We start from the raw sequence: 19,877 nt of genomic DNA on the forward strand, positions 1-19,877 counted from the left end.
GAAAGAAAGGGTCTGCAGAATTGGGCCAAAAGAGTTTAGGCAGCCCAATTACCCTTCAATCCACATAAAATCCGCCCAGCCCACTCTCAAATCCGGCCCATGCCCCTATTGAACCAAACGACGTCGTTTGGCCATCTCTCAATCCCAGCCCTTGATTTCCCCTTGATCCAATGGGAAAAGACCCATATTCCCTTAAACAGATGGAGACCCTCCCCATTTTCCTAACACTAGCGATTCCCCTTCCCCTCTCTGAAAGAACGGATTCCTCCCCCCTTTTACCCAAAACCCTAGACGCCTCTTCGCTCTTTCTCATCTTTCTCATCTCTCTCATATGGTCTCTCTCACACACACACTCATACATAAATTTTTACCCCCACTCCTACACGCACCCAGAGAGTATCTGAAAAAAATATTGGATTTCCAAATGTCGAGATTTGAGAAGCAAAAGCTTTGAAAAAACAAAAAAGAACTCGGATTCAAAAAGGATTTCAACGGGTCATTGATTACTTCTCATCTGTTGAGTTATAAGAGGTTAAAATCATTGTCGTTGGCTGCGAAAGTTGCTTTTGCTTAGCTGAGTTCCATATCACTTAGCATCTACTGCATTCTACTTCTCCTCTCATTCTTAAAGGTACTACTTTCAGTCTCAGACTATGTACTTCCATACAGATGTTATAGAACCTTTTTATCTGGTTACAACACCATTTTATGCGTAATAAGAAGCTATCATGATTCCGTGCTGTTACTCCCAGATTTGAATGTATTGACTCTGATAATTCTCTTGTTTGCTTACTGTTTGTTGTCCCTTTTTTTTGAATCTGTATTTATTTGCCATTTGGTATTAAATGTGAAATTTCTCTACAAGGTAAAAATGGAAACTTATTGTTCATAACTTTTACATTGGGAACTAGTTTGTTGTTGTCATGTGCAATTACCATTATTTTTGTCTGGAACAACTAAGTCTGTTTTTGAGTTCTAGTTAGCTTTCTTGCCTAATATGTATCTTTTTCTTTAATGAAAATCAGAACGTGAGCATCATTAAATTAATCAGGTTATGACCATTTGTGATACTTCTTTATTATTCAAATATGTATTTACCCATGATCTATTCCATAATTTTTTACCTTCACAATAATCTCAAATTAGCTTTAAAAAAATAATCTTGAATATTCGTAGTTTGCTTTAGGCACGTTTAAATAAATTATCGTGACTATGGGTACGGTTCCCGTGGCAAGTTGAGATATATAAATCCCAAATCGAGTGTGCGTTCCACGCGACTCGACTACAATTTTGAATAATTAAAATAAATATGTTATAAATTGCAGGTGCGTTTCACGTGACGCAATTCACATATGTAAAAAAAAAAAGTGCGCGACATCACGACTTATTTGAATAAATTCCATTAGTATTAAAAGCGGCTAAAAGTTAAAAATGACCAATAGGATTTAAACATGTAATAAACTAGATAATTAGGCTAATAATTAAATAGTTGAGCGATAGTGCTAAAACCACGGAACTCGGGAGTGCCTCACACCTTCTCCTAGGTTAACAGAATTTCTTACCCGGTCTTTTGTGTTCGCGGACAACAAATAGAGTCAAATTTTCTCTATTTGGGATTTAAAATAAATCGGTGACTTGGGACACCATAATAGATATCCCAAGTGGTGACACTGAATTAATTAAATAATCCCATTTCGAATAATGTCACTTTAATTGGAAAAACTCCCTATTCCTCGGAAAAAGGAGGTGTGACAGCTCTAGCGACTCTGTTGGGGATCGAACCCAGAATCTCTGGTTCAGGGTTCAGAATTCGAGATTGTAATGTGATCTATACTTGGCTTTCTTGATTTTTTATATTACTGTGTTTGTGGGCCTAATGTGCTAATTGCTGCTCATTTACCCTTTTGATATTATCTTAACTGTATAAATTGCCTTCTTACGCCTCCCTTCTGAGTCTTATAAAAATATGGTGCACACCTGCGCGTGACCCACTTTTCTGTTAGAAGTCATACCGAATAGAACGAGGTTGGATCAACAACTAGCCAGGTAGACTTACGTGCTCCCAGTACATTGCCCCCACCTCGACTTGAGATGTCCGCTTGGGTAAGCCATGTCTAGAACACACCCCCACATTCTTAAACCTAGAATAATATAGCCTCATGCCGGATCTCTAGTAGGAACGTTTGTTTGCATCACGTGCATTTAACTTTGGGGACTCAACACATGGGTTGGGTCCGTCTAGGACAGCTGTACCCAAAATAAAAGACCATCTTGATGCATCCTATGTGCTATTTGTGCATATATTTATTTCGGCTTGCATGTTGAGCGGCTAGGAAAAGCAAATCAAGAGAAAAACCAAGAGTGAGGTGGGAGAGAGAAATTTGCTCAGTTCTAAAAACCCCGGTATTTAGAAAGCCCCGAAACTTTGCCGAAATTTTTGAAAAAAAAAGAAAAAAAAGAAGGGAGTCATTTCAAAATGAGTCAATAACATGTTTTCCCGGTTGTGTCAAAACTGACCGAACTACGCAGGTCTGATTCTCACCATATGTGAGATACATAAGTAATCTACATAGGGTTCGGCCTCATTTTTGCAAAAATAACCAAATAAAAAAAATATGTCTGGTGCTTTGGTCAAAATAGTAAGCCGACCCAGCTTCTGTTGTATTTTGAGTCATTTTTGCCGGAATAGACTTAGAACATCTTCAAATTCTCGAAGGGCTATTCTCATAAATAACGGACATATCTGTCAATGGGACATCACTTTTTCCATAAAGTTCCCTTCCTCGGCCTCAAACTTCATTGAAAGTGAGAAGGGGCCATTGTTGAAAAAATAGCCATATTTTGCTAATATTGCATAAATAGCCACCCTCTTTTGATGTTTCCTTGGAAAATTGAAAGTTTGCTTTGCAAAAAAAGTCCACTAAAGTCAACCCTAACCCTAACTATCCACAGGTGCAAAATGAACACTATCCAAAACCTGCCATTAACAGTCGTAGAGCAGGCTACGCTGCGGCTTCAAATGTGGTGGTACGACTTAGATAAAGATGGCCAGGATTGGGTAACAAAGCATTTGTGTGCTCTTACAGATATTATGAAAGTCAAACCGCAGGATGATCAAATTAAGGCCTTAGTGACTTTTTGGGATCCCGTCCACAACGTTCTCCGCTTCTCGAATTTTGAACCTACTCCCACTTTGGAGGAAATAGACGGATATTCTGGTTTCGACCGGGACTTGAGAAATTAGCAACTTATATTCCCAAGGCCTCCCTATGTGCACCGATTCTTTAATCTCTTGAATATCGGTAAGCAAATAAGGAAGAACAATGTAAACAAAGGATGTTGTTTCTTTTACTTCCTATATTCCAGATATGGGCACTTAAATGGGTTTGAAATACATGAAAAGGGCCTGAACAACAAGCAAAATAAGGACATTTGGAAAATCCAATGCCACTTTGCTTTCATAGTGGCATTTCTGGGAATTATGGCCTTCCTAAATGAAGAACGGAAAATTGATATCTGCATGGCTAGAATTGCGTAAGTCCTCACTACCAAAGAGGATCACACGCTTGCTCCACTTATATTGTCGGACATCTATCAAGCACTGATGTTGTGTAAATCTGGGGCAAAGTTTTTTTGAAGGGTGAAATATTCTTTTGCAAATGTGGTTTGATTGAGCGTCTCCGCCATCACCCCAAATTCATGAGTTATGGCCCGAGCAAGAACAACTTCATCGAGAGTTATGAGTAAAGGGTAAAAGATTACAACTCTCCAAAAGGGGTTGAAGCCGGATCTTCCATCTAAGAAATTTAAAGGCGAGTTAGGTTGAATGGACTTTGGGTTGGCTCCCGTTAAGGGAAGTCACACACATGACGGCTACAAAAGGCTATTTGTTGTTGATGGGCTTGAGAAGTGTCCAACCATATGCACCGCAGAGAGTTCTAAGACAGTTGGGAAGATACCAAGTGGTGCCCGAAGATGAATATTTGAGTGTCCAAGTCATCGAACTACACCCTAAAGCTCTACTCCCCGAGGCTTTAATCCAACAAATTTGGAATGGCTGCCAATACCTGAAAGATGATACCTAGGTGCCAGATCCTGCGAGAGGTGAAGTGGACCCAGGTTATGCCATATGGTTCGAGAAGAGGTCTCGCGTTAATAATGAGCCCGAGCCCGAAAGGCTGGCCAAAAGACCTCATATTTAGGCTTTCGATGATAAGATCTGAGAACGGTTGGCCTAGGGAGCAAATGAGAAAAAATATCAAGCAACCATTCACGCCTTAGAAGAAAAGTTGAGAAACCTCACATTTGATAGTGACTTACAGGCGCAAGAAGCTGAAGGTGAAAGGAAAAGGTTCACCCGGGAGAACGAGGCACTCCAAGCCCAACTCCGGGACATGAGGTAGACTCTGAAACACCTGTGAGGAGTGAGAAGGACGAAAGAAACATAAACAACTTGAGGTTAAAGGTGAATGACTATGCGGCCAATCTGACAAAGGCCGAGAAAGACTTGTTGAAAGCCCGAGCAAAGTTGGCAAAAGGTGTAGAAGAACAGGCTAGGTTAGCCCACCAATTGAAGCAGAAATACCATAGAGAAGTCACAATTTTAAGGAAAAAGCTAGCCATCCATGAAATGAAATGGTTCAACAGACAAAGGACTTCAAAACAAAAGGAGAGCAGTGCTATGCACCGATTTACCAATTAGAAAAAAACATGCAAAAAATGCAAGACCAAAACAACATAGCCACGCAGGTGCTGGAAGCATGGGCATAGCAAATTGGACGCTTGCTTCAAGAAATGGGTGTCATTAGAATGAGAATTAAAGAAATAACTGATTATGTTGCAATGAAGTGCCATGAATGCGAGGATATGACCAGATCCATATTTTTTGCTTCTAGTGATGATATTTGTTCTCTAGGTGATGGCCGATCTAGAGCACCTTCAGGAAGAAATTGCACGTAGGCCCACACCGAGACCGACTGATGTCTCACGCCCCCCCGGAATAACATTGGAGGCTCTTATGTCTTCCTGATTTTCGGCTTTTGAGCCTGTATTTTACTTTTTCTCAAGTCGGTTAGTCTTTTCATCCATGTTGAGTCTATTTTTTGTTCTGTTTTGAGTCTGTATGTTTCTTTTTAATTGTCAGTATTTCTGAGTCTTTGTAACAGAAAACCCAAAAAGATTTTTATTAATGAAATATTGAAGAACCCCAAAAAAAAATTTTACTTTCATTTTGCATTTATTCCCCTGAACTACGTAATATTTTGATTCATGCGGCGTCATGATATGTAGGCAATACCCATCGGATTCGATCATTTCCATTAATTAAACCGAGCAAAAAAGAGAGAAGAAAGAAAAAAAGAAAGAAAAGAGTGACAAAATAATAGATAAAGACAAAAGAGCAAAAAATAACGAAAAAGAGAGGGAAAAAGAAATCAAGATTTGAAATTTGATTGATAGAAAAAACCTACAGATGAGAAAAGAGATAGCAAAAATATTGATGAAACACGCAGCTGTTGCAAAAACATTTAGAAATGTTTAACTATTCAGGTGCATTGCATCCCCAATATGCGATTCCCTATCTATTAAATGTCTCAAAACTGACAAGGTTGTTGTGCGTGCAAATCAAGATATGTCTTGTTTAGGTGGTTGGTTTTGACGGTATCCTGGCTTCTCACCCTTACTTTAAAAGATCAAAAGGAAGTGTCCCAATGTCTTCAGAAAGTAGTCTCCACGTCATCGATCCTAAGGATAATGCCACACCGATTATGTCCAAGCCTAAATCGACATCTGCCGAAGAGAACATGAGGTTGCGTCTCTGCATGTTGGAGATATGGTATGCCTGGTCCAACGGTAGAGAACCACCAAGTTCAATCCCTGGATTTCCCGAGTTGATCCCCAGGACGGGTGGAACCACCAACATCCCCATCCCCATGTCCAACCCATTCGTCCCGTTTGGGTACCCAACTATGTCAGCCAATTTTACCGATATGCCTTCTGAGGTTTGCCCCCAGGCACCGTTTTTAGGGGTAACTTCTACATTGTTCATCGCACTACCAGTCTTTACTATGACACAACCAATAGTGCCCAGGCCATGCTTTGAGCCTTCAACGTTCACTTTCCAAGGCCTATAATTTCAGCTAGACACAACTCATGTTACTCTAGACTCATACCCTTAGCATTTCCAATATGAGTCCCCAATGGAATAACAAAGAATAGTGAGAAACCCCGAGCAGGAAGAAATGGCTCGGAAGATGAGAAGCCTGGAACAAAGCCTAAAAAACATGCAAGGCCTGAGTGGCCAAAAGAGTGTCTCGTACTCTGACCTATGTATGTTTCCCCATGTTCACTTGCCTGCTGGCTTCAAAACGCCAAAATTTGAAAAGTACAATGGGCACGGAGACCTGATCGGTCATCTAAAACAATACTGTAACCAGCTGAGGGGTGCTTCTGGAAAAGAAGAGTCATTGATGGATTATTTCGGGGAAAACCTAACTGGAATCGCTTCAGAATGGTATATGGTCCAGGAAATCTCCAAGTGGCACATATGGGATGATTTGGTACGAGATTTTGTCAGACAACTTCAATACAATGTTGATATAGCTCCAGACAGGAATTCCCTATCCAACTTGAAGAAGAAAACCCCGGAAAGTTTCCACGAATATGCTATCAAGTGGCGTGAGCAAGCTGCCAAAGTGAAAACCGCCCATGGATGAGACATAAATGGTTATTGTTTTCTTGCAGGCCCAAGAGGCCGATTATTTTCAGAATATGATGTCCTCCATGGGCAAACCATTTGCAAAAGCAATAAAAATTTGAGAAATGGTAGAGAATGGCCTGAATACTGGCCGGATACTGAGTCAAGCTTCTTTGAAAGCTACTTCCTAATCCATGCAGAATGGCTCGGGGGTGTAGCCAGTCATAAAAAGAGAGAGGAAGGAGCCATGATGGTTTTAGGTTCAAGAGGGCCCCGTCGATCATATGATCACTCTTTAATGCCGCCCATAACCCCCCAACAGTACTATCCCCACCAAGATACAGCCTACACCACAGCACCGCCTCATTATGTGGTGACGAATGCCCAACCCTATACACAGCCGCTACAGCACTACAACCAAGCCCGAGCTCCACCTCCCATACATAACCATCCTTTCTAAGCTCCTTATACCTCTGCTCCCCCGCCCACCACCAAACAACCACCAATATAATCCATGCCCTCGTGAGCCGATGAAGAGAAACAATCTCACTCCTATTGGTGAATCCTACTCTAGCCTATTCCCGAAGTTAATCCAGTTGGGTCTATTGCAACCGGTACCCCTAAATTGGCAAAATCATGAATCCCCATCATACTGGGCCGGTACCAGGTGGGCCTACCATTCGAGAGCAGAGGGTCATGATACGGAGGACTGTTGGACCCTTAAAAGGGCAGTTGAAAATTTGATAAAACAAAAACGAGTTGTGCTGAGGGACGAGAAAGTCCCTAATGTGACTAATAATCCATTACCGGCTCACAACAATGGGCCGGTAATTGGAATGATTTGTGATGACAAGGAATTTAATCCAGCATTGAAAGCCATTATCACAATTGCCGATTCAATGGCAAAACCCAAAGCGGCAGCGAAACAAGCCAAAACTGAGAAAAAAATCACTCCTTTTCCTCAAACTGTAGCAAAATCTGTAGAAACAAAAACTAGGATAGCACCTGCTAAAAATGCAATTCTCTATGTTCCTAAGGCTCCAAGAAAAGAATAGTTCATCTTGAACACTCCCAAGAAATTCAAGCAAAGAAAGGCCATGTTGAATGTGCCGAAGTTATATGTGCCAGAAGGGACCTATGTGGCGCGAGGGCCGGTAATCCCACCAAGACTGACTGAGCTCGTGGTTATCAGCCGTACACCATAGAGCCCTATGAGAGACCCCACCACAGTCCCCTGGAATTACAACATAACAGTGGTTACCTACAGGAGGAAAGAGGTCATGGGAGAGGTAAATAAAATGAATCAATCTGGGAAGTACCACAACCCAGAAGAGTTAAAGAAATCCAAGTTGAACAAGGATAAACAGTTTCCTCCCAAAGAAGCCTGTGAGGATGAGGAAGTAGAAGAGTATTTCTGAAAAATGAAAACCTCAGAATATGCAATTGTTGACCAACTCCGGAAGACTCCTTCCCAGGTCTCGCTTTTATCTTTGCTGCTAAGTCTGAACGAACACCAGAAGATCCTCTTAAAAACATTGAATGAGGCATATGTTCCAGCTGGAACTTCAGTTGAACAATTGGAGAGAATGGCTGAACGATTCTTTAAGGTCAATAGGATTTCTTTCAGTCGCGATGATTTTCCCCTGAGGGAGTCGCCCACAACAAAGCCCTTCACTTGACTGTCAAATATGAGGGTTATTATGTGAAGAGAGTCATGCTAGATGGTGGTTCCGGGGTCGATATTTGCCCTCTCTCAAGATTTCCAAGAATGGAGACCAGAACTAAAAGAATCCGACCTAACAACGTTTGTGTCTGGGCTCTTGATAGGGTCAAAAGAGACACGATAAGGGACATCGATTTGATTTTGACCATTGGCCCCGCGGATTTCAAAGTAACTTTCCAGGTTCTGGATATGGACACCTCATACCATTTTTTCCTAGGAAGACCATGGATTCATGCTGTAGGAGTTGTGCCCCACGCTCCTCCAAATGGTCAAATTTGAATATGAAAACCAGGAAATTTTTGTCCATGGGGAGGATAAACAATCCATTTACAGGGACTATTTAGTACTGTGTCTCGAAGCTAGGGAGGGCAGTGAATATATTGTATACCAGGCCTTCGAGATTGCGGTTGCCGATCAATGTGAAGAAGGGGCCCCATTCCCTCAACCTTGATTATCTAATGCCTCAGTCATGGTCACCACTGAAATGATTATACATGGGTACAAGCCTGGGAAAGGGCTTGGGGTATCTCTACAGAGCATCATAGAGTCTATTACTTCAATTGCCAATGAGAAGTTCTTCGGCATAGGTTTCCAAGCCACAGATGCCGACAAAAAATAGGCTAAAGAACCCAAAGAAAAAGGGTGGGTCCTACCCCAGCCCGTTCCGCATCTCACCAAGTTATTTGTTAAACCCAAGTATATATAAAAAGAAGAAGAAGTGGCTTTCACGGCCGAAGAAATTGATGATATTTGTAAAGCTTTGAAGCAAATGCTATATGAGTCTCACATGGTAGCCAAGGGAAGACACGAGCATTGCTGAGGTGTTGTATATGAGACCAGATGCCAAGCTTCAACATTGGAAAGCTACCCCATTTTCGATCTTGACATCTTTTCTGCATTACGAGTTATTTTAGGGTGCAACTCGAATGTTTTTACTTTATTGTCTTTTGATTTCGATGTAAACCCTCCAATTCAATTCAATGAAATCAATATTTCATCATCCATAGATGTCTCTTTTTCTTTATTTTGATTTTTGCTATTTTTCTTATCTTTTTCTTTTTAGTTCTAATAATGCGGACTTAAATAACAGGACATGCTTGCGAACTTCATGCCCAAATCCTAAAATGCTGCCTAACTGTGAAATAATGAATTAAGAACCGGAATATGATGAAGATGAGGCCTTTAGGAAAATAAATCGAGAATTGGAACAATTTGAGAATAAGCCTAAGCCAAACTTAAATAAAACCAAGCCAGTTAACTTGGGCAGCCCAGAAGATGTCCGAGAAACCATGAGCATTCACGCCGATGAAAGAACTAGAGATGCATTGATCCAACTTTTGTTTGAATTTAAAGACGTGTTTGCATGGTCCTATGATGATATACCAGGGCTGAGCATTAATTTGGTAGTACATAAATTGACAACTTATCCCGGTTATGCACCTGTCTAACAAAAGCAAAGAAAGTTTAAAACGGACATCAGTGATAACATCAAAGAAGAAGTCACCAAACAATTGAAAGCTGGTGTGATCCTAGTGGTCCGATACACCACATGGTTGGCTAATATGGTTCCAGTGCCGAAGAAAGATGGGAAAACCCGAGTGTGTGTTGCTTATCGGGATTGAACAAGTCAAGCCCCAAGGACAACTTTCCATTGCCAAACATCCACATTCTTGTTGACAACTGTGCCAAACATGAGATACAGTCTTTCGTGGATTGTTATGTTGGGTATCACCAGGTTCTGATGGATGAAGAAGACGTAGAAAAGATGGCTTTCACCATACCTTGGGGCGCTTACTGTTAGAAGGTCATGCCATTTGGTTTTAAAAACGCTGAGGCGACCTACATGAGAGCTATACTTCCATCTTCCATGACATGATGCACCAGGAAATTGAGGTGTATGTGGATGATATGATCATTAAATCTAGAATGCAGAATGACCATGTGCAAGATTTTAGGAAGTTCTTTGAGCGTTTCGGCAGGTATGATTTGAAATTGAATCCAGCTAAATGCGCATTTGGAGTTCCATCTAGAAAACTTTTGTGATTTATAGTCAGTCGTAGGGGTATTGAATAAGATCTAACAAAGATAAAGTCTATTCGGGATTTTCCTCCTCCGAAAACCAAGAAAGAGGTCATGAGTTTGCTAGAAAGATTGAATTATATCAGTAGATTCATTTCTCAGCTTACTACCACATGTGAGCCCATATTTAAGTTGTTAAAGAAAGATGCGACAATCAGATGGATAGATGAATGTCAAGAAGCTTTTGATAAAATCAAGAATATCTCTCAAATTTGCCAGTGTTGGTTCCACCAGAGTCGGGGAGACCTTTGTTCTTTACCTGACAGTCTTGGAAAATTCTTTCGGCTGTATCCTGGGGCAACACGATGTGACCGGTAAGAGAGAGCAAGCCATATACTATTTGAGCAAGAAGTTCACCAGTTATGAAGTCAAATACACTTTGTTGGAAAGAACTTTGTTGTGCTCTGACTTGGGTCGCTAGAAGCTCAGACATTATCTTTTGCCCTACACCACATATCTTATAACCAGAATGGATCCCCTGGACTACATATTCCAAAAACCAATGCCCACGGGAAGGTTAGAAAAATGGCACATCTTGCTCACCGAGTTTGACATAGTCTATGTCACCCGCACGACGATAAAATCCCAAGCCTTGGCGGATCATCTAGCTGAGAACCCGATTGATGATGAATATCAACCCTTAAGTACTTACTTTCCGGACGAGGAAGTAAACTCAGTTGAGGTAGTTCAGGAGAACACCAATGCCTGGAAAATGTTCTTTGATGGAGTTGTGAATGCAAAAAGGTATCGGGATTGGGTAATTTTTATTTTGCCCACAGGTTAGCATTATCTGGCAACAACCCGACTTCAGTTCTTCTGTACAAACAACACCGCTGAGTATGAAGCCTGTAGTATGGTCATGAATATGGAAGTTGATCTGGATATAGAGGAATTGTTAATCATGGGAGATTCTGATTTGATCATTCGGCAAGCCCAAAGCAAATGGGAAACTCGAGACATCAATCTCATCCCATACATGCAATGTGTGGAAGGTCTCAACAAACGGTTCAAGTCCATCAAGTTCAGGTATATTTCTCGATTCCACAATGAGCTAGCCGATGCACTAGCTACTTTGGCCTCAATGCTGCCATACCCCGGAAATGTCCATATTGAGCCGCTGGAAATCCAAATTCGATAAAGGTATGGTTATTGTAATGTAATTAAATGGAGCTAGATGTTCAGCCATGGTGCCATGATATTAAAAGGTTTCTGAAAAACAAAAGAATACCTCGAGTAGGCCAGTGAGATCAAAAAAGAACTATCAGAAGGCTTGCAAGCAGTTTCTTTTTTAGCGGAGAGGTCTTGTACAGAAGAACTCCAGATTTGAATCTTTTGAGGTGTGTAGATGCCCGAGAAGCTGAAAAAATTATGAACGAAGTGCATTCAGGAGTATGGGGGCCTCACATGAACGAATACGTCCTTGCAAAGAAAATCCTCCAGGCAGGTTATGACTGGATGTCCATGGAGAAAGATTGTTTCAGTTTCGTCCGGAAGTTCCATCAATGCCATATACACGGTGACCTGATTCATGCACTGCCTTCAGAGTTACATCCTATGTCAACACCTTGGCCGTTCGTCGCTTGGGTCATGGATGTTATTGGGCCAATCGAGCCGAAAGCTTCAAATGGGCACAGATTCGCCTTGGTTGCCATTGATTATTTCACAAAGTGGGTCGATGCAATCACTTTCAAAGGCGTCACTAAGAAAGCAGTGGTGGACTTTGTGTATTCCAACATTATTTGTCATTTGGTTATTCCTAAAACTATCATTACAGACAATGCTGCAAATCTGAATAGCCCCTTGATGAGGGACGTATGCGAACAATTTAAAATTATGCATCGTAATTCTACTCCTTATCGACCCAAAGCTAATGGCACTGTTGAAGCTGCAAACATGAATATCAAGAAAATTCTCAGGAAAATGATTCAGGGTTCCAGGAAATGGCATGAAAAGTTGCCATTTGCATTATTAGGATATCGTACAACCGTACGTATATCAGTTGGGGCCACACCCTATTTATTGGTTTATGGAACTGAAGCTGTAATACCTACAGAAGATGAGATTCCCTCTCTTCGGATCATTGTTGAAGTTGAGATCGAGGATGATGAATGGGTCAAAACCCAATTGGAACAGTTGACTTAGATTGATGAAAAGCAGATGGCCGCAGTTTGCCACGGGCAGTTGTACTAATAGAGAATGGCCTATGCCTACAACAAGAAAGTGCGGCGTAGAAAATTCAAAGTGGGGAAACTCGTTCTAAGACGTTTTCTCCAATATCATGAAGAAGCCAAAGGAAAATTTATTTCAAATTGGAAAGGTCCGTACATTATAAGAAAAGTGTTGCCAAAGGGAGCACTATATTTGGGAGACATCAAAGGAAATGACCCCGAAACAGTTATCAATGCAGATGTGGTCAAATGGTATTATGTTTGACCCTTTTACACAATTTTAATGCTCTCTAATTGGGATGACGAAGGCTTGTACTCTCGCTACCCAAACACTACCAATCCATGCAAACCCTTTGGGCTGGTTCCCTTTTACTTTGATTATCCTTTTTGGAACCTGAAAATATTATTGAAAAAAAAGAGACAAAAAGAAATTGAAATAAAAAAATGGAAAAAGAAAGAGAAAAAAAAAACAGTTGAAAAAGCAAAAAATTAGAAGAAAAAAAACAAAGTTCCTTAACTACGTTCAACTTGATTATGAAAGGATACGTCGGCAGCCTCTCTCTAGGATTCATTCACACCAAATTAAAAATCCAAATTCCCCCAAAAGTGAAACTGGGGCAGATATTACAATGGTTCGGCGATGGTTTCGCCGGAAACGTTCCAAAGTTGTAATTCAATCCAAATTTTTTTATCCCAAATCCTGTTCAAGTCCTTCCAAACAATCGGCAAAGATGTTCATTTGGAGTATACGGTAACTTGGATCTGATACAACTAAATGAGAGAAATAATATGAATGATTCTTATTGGTGAAAACCATACGGGCACCGTATGCCGATGGTAAGCAGAGAAATTAAAATGAGAGAGTCATGTTAGTGAAAACTCGCAAAGAGCACTTTAAGGCGATGGCGAGAAGAGAAATGAGAGAGGTTAGCTGGTGAAAACCTGCAAAGGCACCATTGATCGAAAAGAGGATCTTCACGGCCATGAGCAAGGTTTCTCGGTTTTGAGGCAAAAGTTGTAATGAATTTATGAGAGTCGGACGGCTTACACAGATCAAGTATCCAGTCCAAAAGGCATGTCATGTTCATTGAAGTCCGCATGTACTCCAGATAAGTCCTTCTTTCCTTCCCCCAAAAGGTATACCTCTTGTCTAAATTCATTTGCCCCTTCCATTGCTTGTTTTTCTTTGAATCCCTTTCGGTCTAACCCTGTTCCAAAACTTAGATAAAGAAGGAATGACAAGACTAATTTACAGGGTTCTCATTTGATACAAACTAATATGCAAAAAGGCATCCAACCTTGGCAGTGGTATCAAGTTGACCCCGACTGGCCATGGTGGATGATGCTTCGAAATAAAAAACTCTCAAAAGAAGGAAGTCAAATTGAAGTCCTTCGAAGAAAAATAAAGTTGGAAAAGGTTAAGTCCCACGCGACTAGATGTCGCGGCAAAATTTTGAAAGAGCCAAAAGTTGCCCAATGCTCCGAAGTTAAAAATTGGAAAAAACAAGTCAGAAGTGGAAGGCCTACGAAGGCAAAATAAAGTCGAAAGGTTGAGTCCCACGTGACCAACCGTTATTGAAAAGTCTAGAAAAGCCAGAGGTTCTCCGGGGTCGGAAATGCAATCGGTATTCAGGAAATAACCAGTAGCAGTTGAAATCATCATCAAAGAAGTTGGGCCGAGATCAAGTGACTGAAATACTCAAGGCCACAAAACCAACCACTATTTCAAACTGACAAATTGTTCTTTGTTTGAAAAATAGGAAACAGGTATAATCCAAAGCAACCTTGCAAGAAGAAGGTGCACCCAAAAAGAAACCACGCGGAGACTAAAATAGCTCTGCCGCAACAATGACTCCAAAAAAGGGAAGTCTTCTTCAAATTCTTTCCCGCATTTTACTCATTCTCCTAATAAAAAAAGAAGAAAAAGTTCAAATATGGTAGTATAGAATCTCCAATCCCTAGCTGCGTTTTCCAACATATGGTCTCTACTCCCTAGTTGATTTTATTTCAGACATATGGTCTCCATTCCCTAGTCTTTTTCCAATATAGGGTCTCCACTCCCTAGTTGATTTTATTTTAGATATAGGGTCTCCACCCCCTAGTCTCCTTTTCCAACATAGGGTCTCCACTCCCTAGTTGATTTTATTTTAGACATAGGGTCCCACTCCCTACTCTCTTTTCCAACATAGGGTCTCCACTCCCTAGTTAATTTTATTTTAGACATAGGGTCTCCACTCCCTAGTTGCTTTCCCAATATAGGGTCTCCACTCCCTAGTTGATTTTGTTTTAGACATGGGGTCTCCACTCCCGAGTCGTTTTCCCAACATAGGGTTTCCACTCCCTAGTTGATTTTATTTCAGACATAGGATCTCCACTCCCTAGTCTCTTTTCCAACATAGGGTCTCCATTCCCTAGTTTATTTTATTGTAGATATAGGGTCTCCACTCCCAAGTCTCTTTTCCAATATAGGCTCTCCATTCCCTAGTTGATGTTATTTTAGACATAGGATCTCTACTCCCTTGTATTGTTTTCCAACATAGGGTCTCCATTCCCTAGTTGATTTTATTTTAGACATAGGGTCTCCACTTCCTAGTCTCCTATTCCAACATAGGGTCTCCATTCCCTTGTAGATTTTATTTCAGACATAGAGTCTCCACTCCCTAGTCTCCTTTTCTAACATAGGGTCTCCACTCTTTTGTAGATTTTATTTTAGACATAGGGTCTCCACTCCCTAGTCTCCTTTTCCAACATTGGGTCTCCAGTCCCTAGTTGCTTTCATTTTAGACATAGGGTCTCCACTCTCTAGTCTCTATTTTCTTAGGGTACACCAATTCCGGCCTTTTATTTGCTTTCAATAATGAAGTAGTATAGATATTTGTTACAAATAACTCACTAATTTTTTTCCAGACAACACTGGGGCAGAAAAATTTCGTTCGTTTGTTTATTTTGGTGTCTGGGCAGGTTTTACCTCGAGGCACGGGTTCAAGATAATCAAAAGAAGAAGTTTCGATCCAAAATAAAGAAATGAAAATAAATGAATCCGAAATGCAGAAGCGGATAAAAGGATGTGGACTGCTCAACACATGACTGAAGTCAAGCGCTTTGCATGTCCCATTTTGATCTGAAGAAACCATAGAAAAATGAAATAGCATCTGCAACTAGCAAGCATCAAGGTTCATATCAGAGTCTGCATGAAGAGCTAGCCAAGACTCTAGATCAAGTTTAAGAAGACTTAGAGATATGAATCTTGTAACTCATAGCTGATAGACTTGTTTAGTTTCTTTTCATTTTGATTTTGGTGTAATAAGGAGTCAGCAAGCAGTAACAACAACAACAACGATGAAATTACAGCTATTCGATAGTCCCAGTTACCAAACTCCAAAACTACACTGACCTGATTCCTTTATAGCCAAGGATATGTAGGCAATTTCGAAGCAAGGTTCGGTCAAACTTTTTCAAAATGCTTCACATGGAGTACCAAACGGGCAAAAATAATTCATGATTGCTTACTTAATCTTTGCCCAAAAACTCTTCATAGGAAATTACTCGTAAAAAATAATTCAAAAATTATAAAAATGGCGGCTGTGAGCACCTAATTTTTGCCCCCACATAGGAAATTACTCGTAAAAAATAATTTTAATTATTTTATGAATTTTAAAAGTTTTTCTTTATTTGTTTTGCATTTATTCACATTGTTTATGCATGTCAGGAATATCGTAAATCATAAAAATGTTCAAATCTTAATTTGATAGCATTTTAAATTTTAAATTGCATTTTAGGATTTAATTACATTATTAAATGCATCTTTTAAATATCTAAAAATATAAAAAAATACATTTTTAGGTTAGTTAATTAGTTGTATTAGTCCATCATTAGATAAAAAAAAAATAGGCTAGTCATACAAAAATGGGTTTTAATTAAAATTTGAGTCTAAAATGGCTAATTTTGCAAAAAAAAGTCTAACAAAGAAGGATAGGAAAGAAAGGGTCTGCAGAATTGGGCCAAATGAGTTTAGACGGCCCAATTACCCTTCAATCGACATGAAATCCGCCCCAGCCGACTCTCAAATCTGGTCCACGCCCCTATTGAACCAAATGACATCATTTGGCCATCTCTCAATCCTAGCCCTTGATTTCCCCTCGATCCAATGGCCAGAAACCCCCTATCCCAATTCCCTTAAACAGATGGAGACCCTCCCCATTTTCCTAACCCCAACGATTCCCCCTTCCCCTCTCTGAAAGAACGTATCCCCCTACCTAAAACCCTAGCCGCCTCTTCACTCTTTCTCATCTCTCTCATCTAGTCTTACACACACACACACACTCATCTATAATTTCCACTCCCACTCCTACACACGCTAGAGAGTATATGAAAACAAAAGTTTGGATTTCCAAATATCGTGATTTGAGAAGCAAAAGCTTTGAAAAAATAAAAAAGAACTCAGATTCAAAAAGGATTTCAACGGGTCATTGATTACTTCTCATTTGTTGAGTTCTAAGAGGTTAAAATCATCGTCGTTGGATGCGGAAGTTGCTTTTGCTTAGCTGAGCTCCATATCACTTAGCATTTACTGCGTTCTGCTTCTCCTCTTGTCGTGCCCCCTTTTTTTCCCTCTGCGGAGAGAGGTCCGGGTTTCGACATTCCATAGGGTGTGATAACTCATTTCCTTTTGGGAATTGGGTATTTGAAGAGTAGTCGCCTAACGAGTTATGGTATGTTAGGGCACCTAGAGTAATTACTCATGGATTGGTTTGCATTACCAGAGATTTAGGGTAAGGGCTTGAAATAACCTTGAGGGGAAAGTGTTAGGCACCCCTCTTGGTCCACAACTCTGGGTCCCGATAGAACTTATATTTACAAAATAGTCCATTACAAAAAATAGTTGAATCAAATAGGTTGCAAGTAAAGCATGTTGGATAACTCGAGTAATAAGATAAAGATTTTTCAAACAAGTTGTATAAAACAAAGGTTTAAAAAACAGGAATTTTGGAAAAAAGGAGGAGTCCTAAGTTGGTTAGCTTATAGGATCACCCCACACAATGTCCGGTAAACTCTCCTCGATGAGGGCTACACGTGACATTAGCGCGTAGTCATTATATCCCATATCTACCCTTCCCATGCCCTTAGTGGTCATGCAAAGCGAGTGTTTGGTCAGCGATCTCTATTGCGTGTTGTTACTCGTCCCTTCTTAATGGTCCTGAAGGGATATAGGACCTCTACCTATAGGTGGTTCTAGAAAGACCCCTAAGAGTTTAAAGGTGAAATTCTAAGGCGACAGGCAAAACAACTAGGACTTCAACACATAAGATAAAAGGGATAAAATAGCGGCTCAAATTTTCCTCCTCAAACAAGGCACATAAACAACACGACTCAAGCACAATTAAGGGTTCCTTATTAAACAGTATCCTAAGGCAGGATATCTAGGTGAATATGTAGAAAATAAGAAACTTATTTTTAGACACAGAAGTAAGGACCCTAACAGTTGCCTATTGGTTTTTAAAGCCTATTAAGATCAGAAAGACACTAAGTCACAGAAACAACTTCTGAATTGCAAGTTTTTAAAATAAATGCCCTACAGGCTTGCCTACGCGGAACACTAATAACTACGTCTTATAGTGAAATAAGGTGAGTTTTAAGATGGACTTTTAATACCTATAGGCATGCTATCTAATGATAAAATGAGGCAGTTTTGAAAGAACTTGTTTTAGGAAATATACTACTTAATTAAACCAATTCAGAAGTGAACGAAACGTGAACTAGATTAAATTATTTAAACTAAACTTAAGTGAGATCCATAGGCAAGATTTGATATTGTTCCCTATAGGCATGATATCTAAGTTTAATACTGATTTTAAAGACTTGTAGGCATAGAAACATACATAAACACTTGATATAACATAATTCAGGTTAAATCTTATAGGCATGACATCTATTTGTTAGGCTGATTTTAAGACCTGCAGACATGATTTTTATTACAGAATTATTTGAAACCTATAGGCATGATTTCTAACATGGTGATATAAACATGATGAGATGTAAAGTCCTATGAGCATGATTTCTACTTGATAAGGCAATCAGATTAGAATGTAAAGTCCTATAAGCATGATTTCTACCCGTATTACCCCATAAACATGTAGCTATCCATACCTTTCACTAATTACCCCAATATTTGTTTACAAGTTATTACAGGCCATATGAATAAATTACATAAGTAAATAAGAAAATAAGAAGTTATTCTATAGGGAGCCTTCAATTAGGCCCAGGTTTCCAAAGCCTCTAATAGCCTGAAATGACTCAATTCCATAGACAAAATCATAGTCTAGGTGCATTAAAGTTCCCTAAGGATCTCAAGGATCCCCGGTAGTGCTTACACCTAGACTTGGTAACCAAAATTGAATAAGTGCAGTAAGGTAAGGCCAACCTCAGCATGCCAAAGTTTAGAGGGTTCTCAAGAGGATCCCAAGGCAGTACGTATACTGGAGGGGGCAGAACTTATTGATTTAGGAGTAGAGTAAAAGTGCTTGACACAAGTTGAAAAGTTTTAGTGGAAAAACTGTATTAAAAGGAAGTTTGTTTGAAAATAATTTAGTAAAAAACAACAGATACAGTTTGAAAAGAGATTGAAGTAGTGAACAACAGTACAACACCTTTAAGACAGGTTCATACACAGCCAGGAGTCATAGAACCAAAACAAGTTCAGTCGTCACAAACATGGGTCAAGGGATTTGGGGATACATGGAGCATATGATGGTAAGCACATAACAGGTAAAGATAGTTGGTATAGACATGCTCAGAAACAATAGAGAGGGGTCATACACTGATCCTACAGAAGGGATGTACATAACATGCTAATAACATATCAACTACAAGTTTCACAGTAAAACCATAGATAGAAGCAAACTAGAAACAGAATGAACTGAAGCAGTAAAAGAATCATATTGTTGTTGGAACTTTGAATTGAAACAAGAACATACCAGTAAAGAAGATAGTAAGAAAAGTGAAAGAGCAGGAGAACACAATGGTTAGCCTTGGGTTGCAGCCGACTAACTTAGAGTTGTAGCAAGTAGCACAAAAATGGAGCAAAACGTTTTAAGTGTGTGTGAGAGAGAAAGAGTTTTGAACCAAGAGTGTTCGTGTTGTGTTAATGAAAGAGAGTGAGTATATATAGTTTGAAAGAAGATATCAAATAAGGTAAAAATCAAAGTTCATCAGT

At 39.9% G+C, this 19,877-nt stretch overlaps 1 long non-coding RNA gene across 1 annotated transcript; it reads left to right on the plus strand.

Annotated features, from left to right (window-relative positions):
- Positions 1 to 204: 204 nt before the first annotated feature.
- LOC142162748 (uncharacterized) lies at positions 205 to 16,129 on the plus strand. The gene is made up of 2 exons (XR_012694105.1): positions 205 to 631; positions 15,626 to 16,129. It is a non-coding gene; the product is annotated as an uncharacterized LOC142162748 (long non-coding RNA).
- Positions 16,130 to 19,877: the final 3,748 nt, after the last annotated feature.

Source organism: Nicotiana tabacum, chromosome 8 (assembly GCF_000715075.1).
Source record: "Nicotiana tabacum cultivar K326 chromosome 8, ASM71507v2, whole genome shotgun sequence".
NCBI lineage: Eukaryota > Viridiplantae > Streptophyta > Magnoliopsida > Solanales > Solanaceae > Nicotiana > Nicotiana tabacum.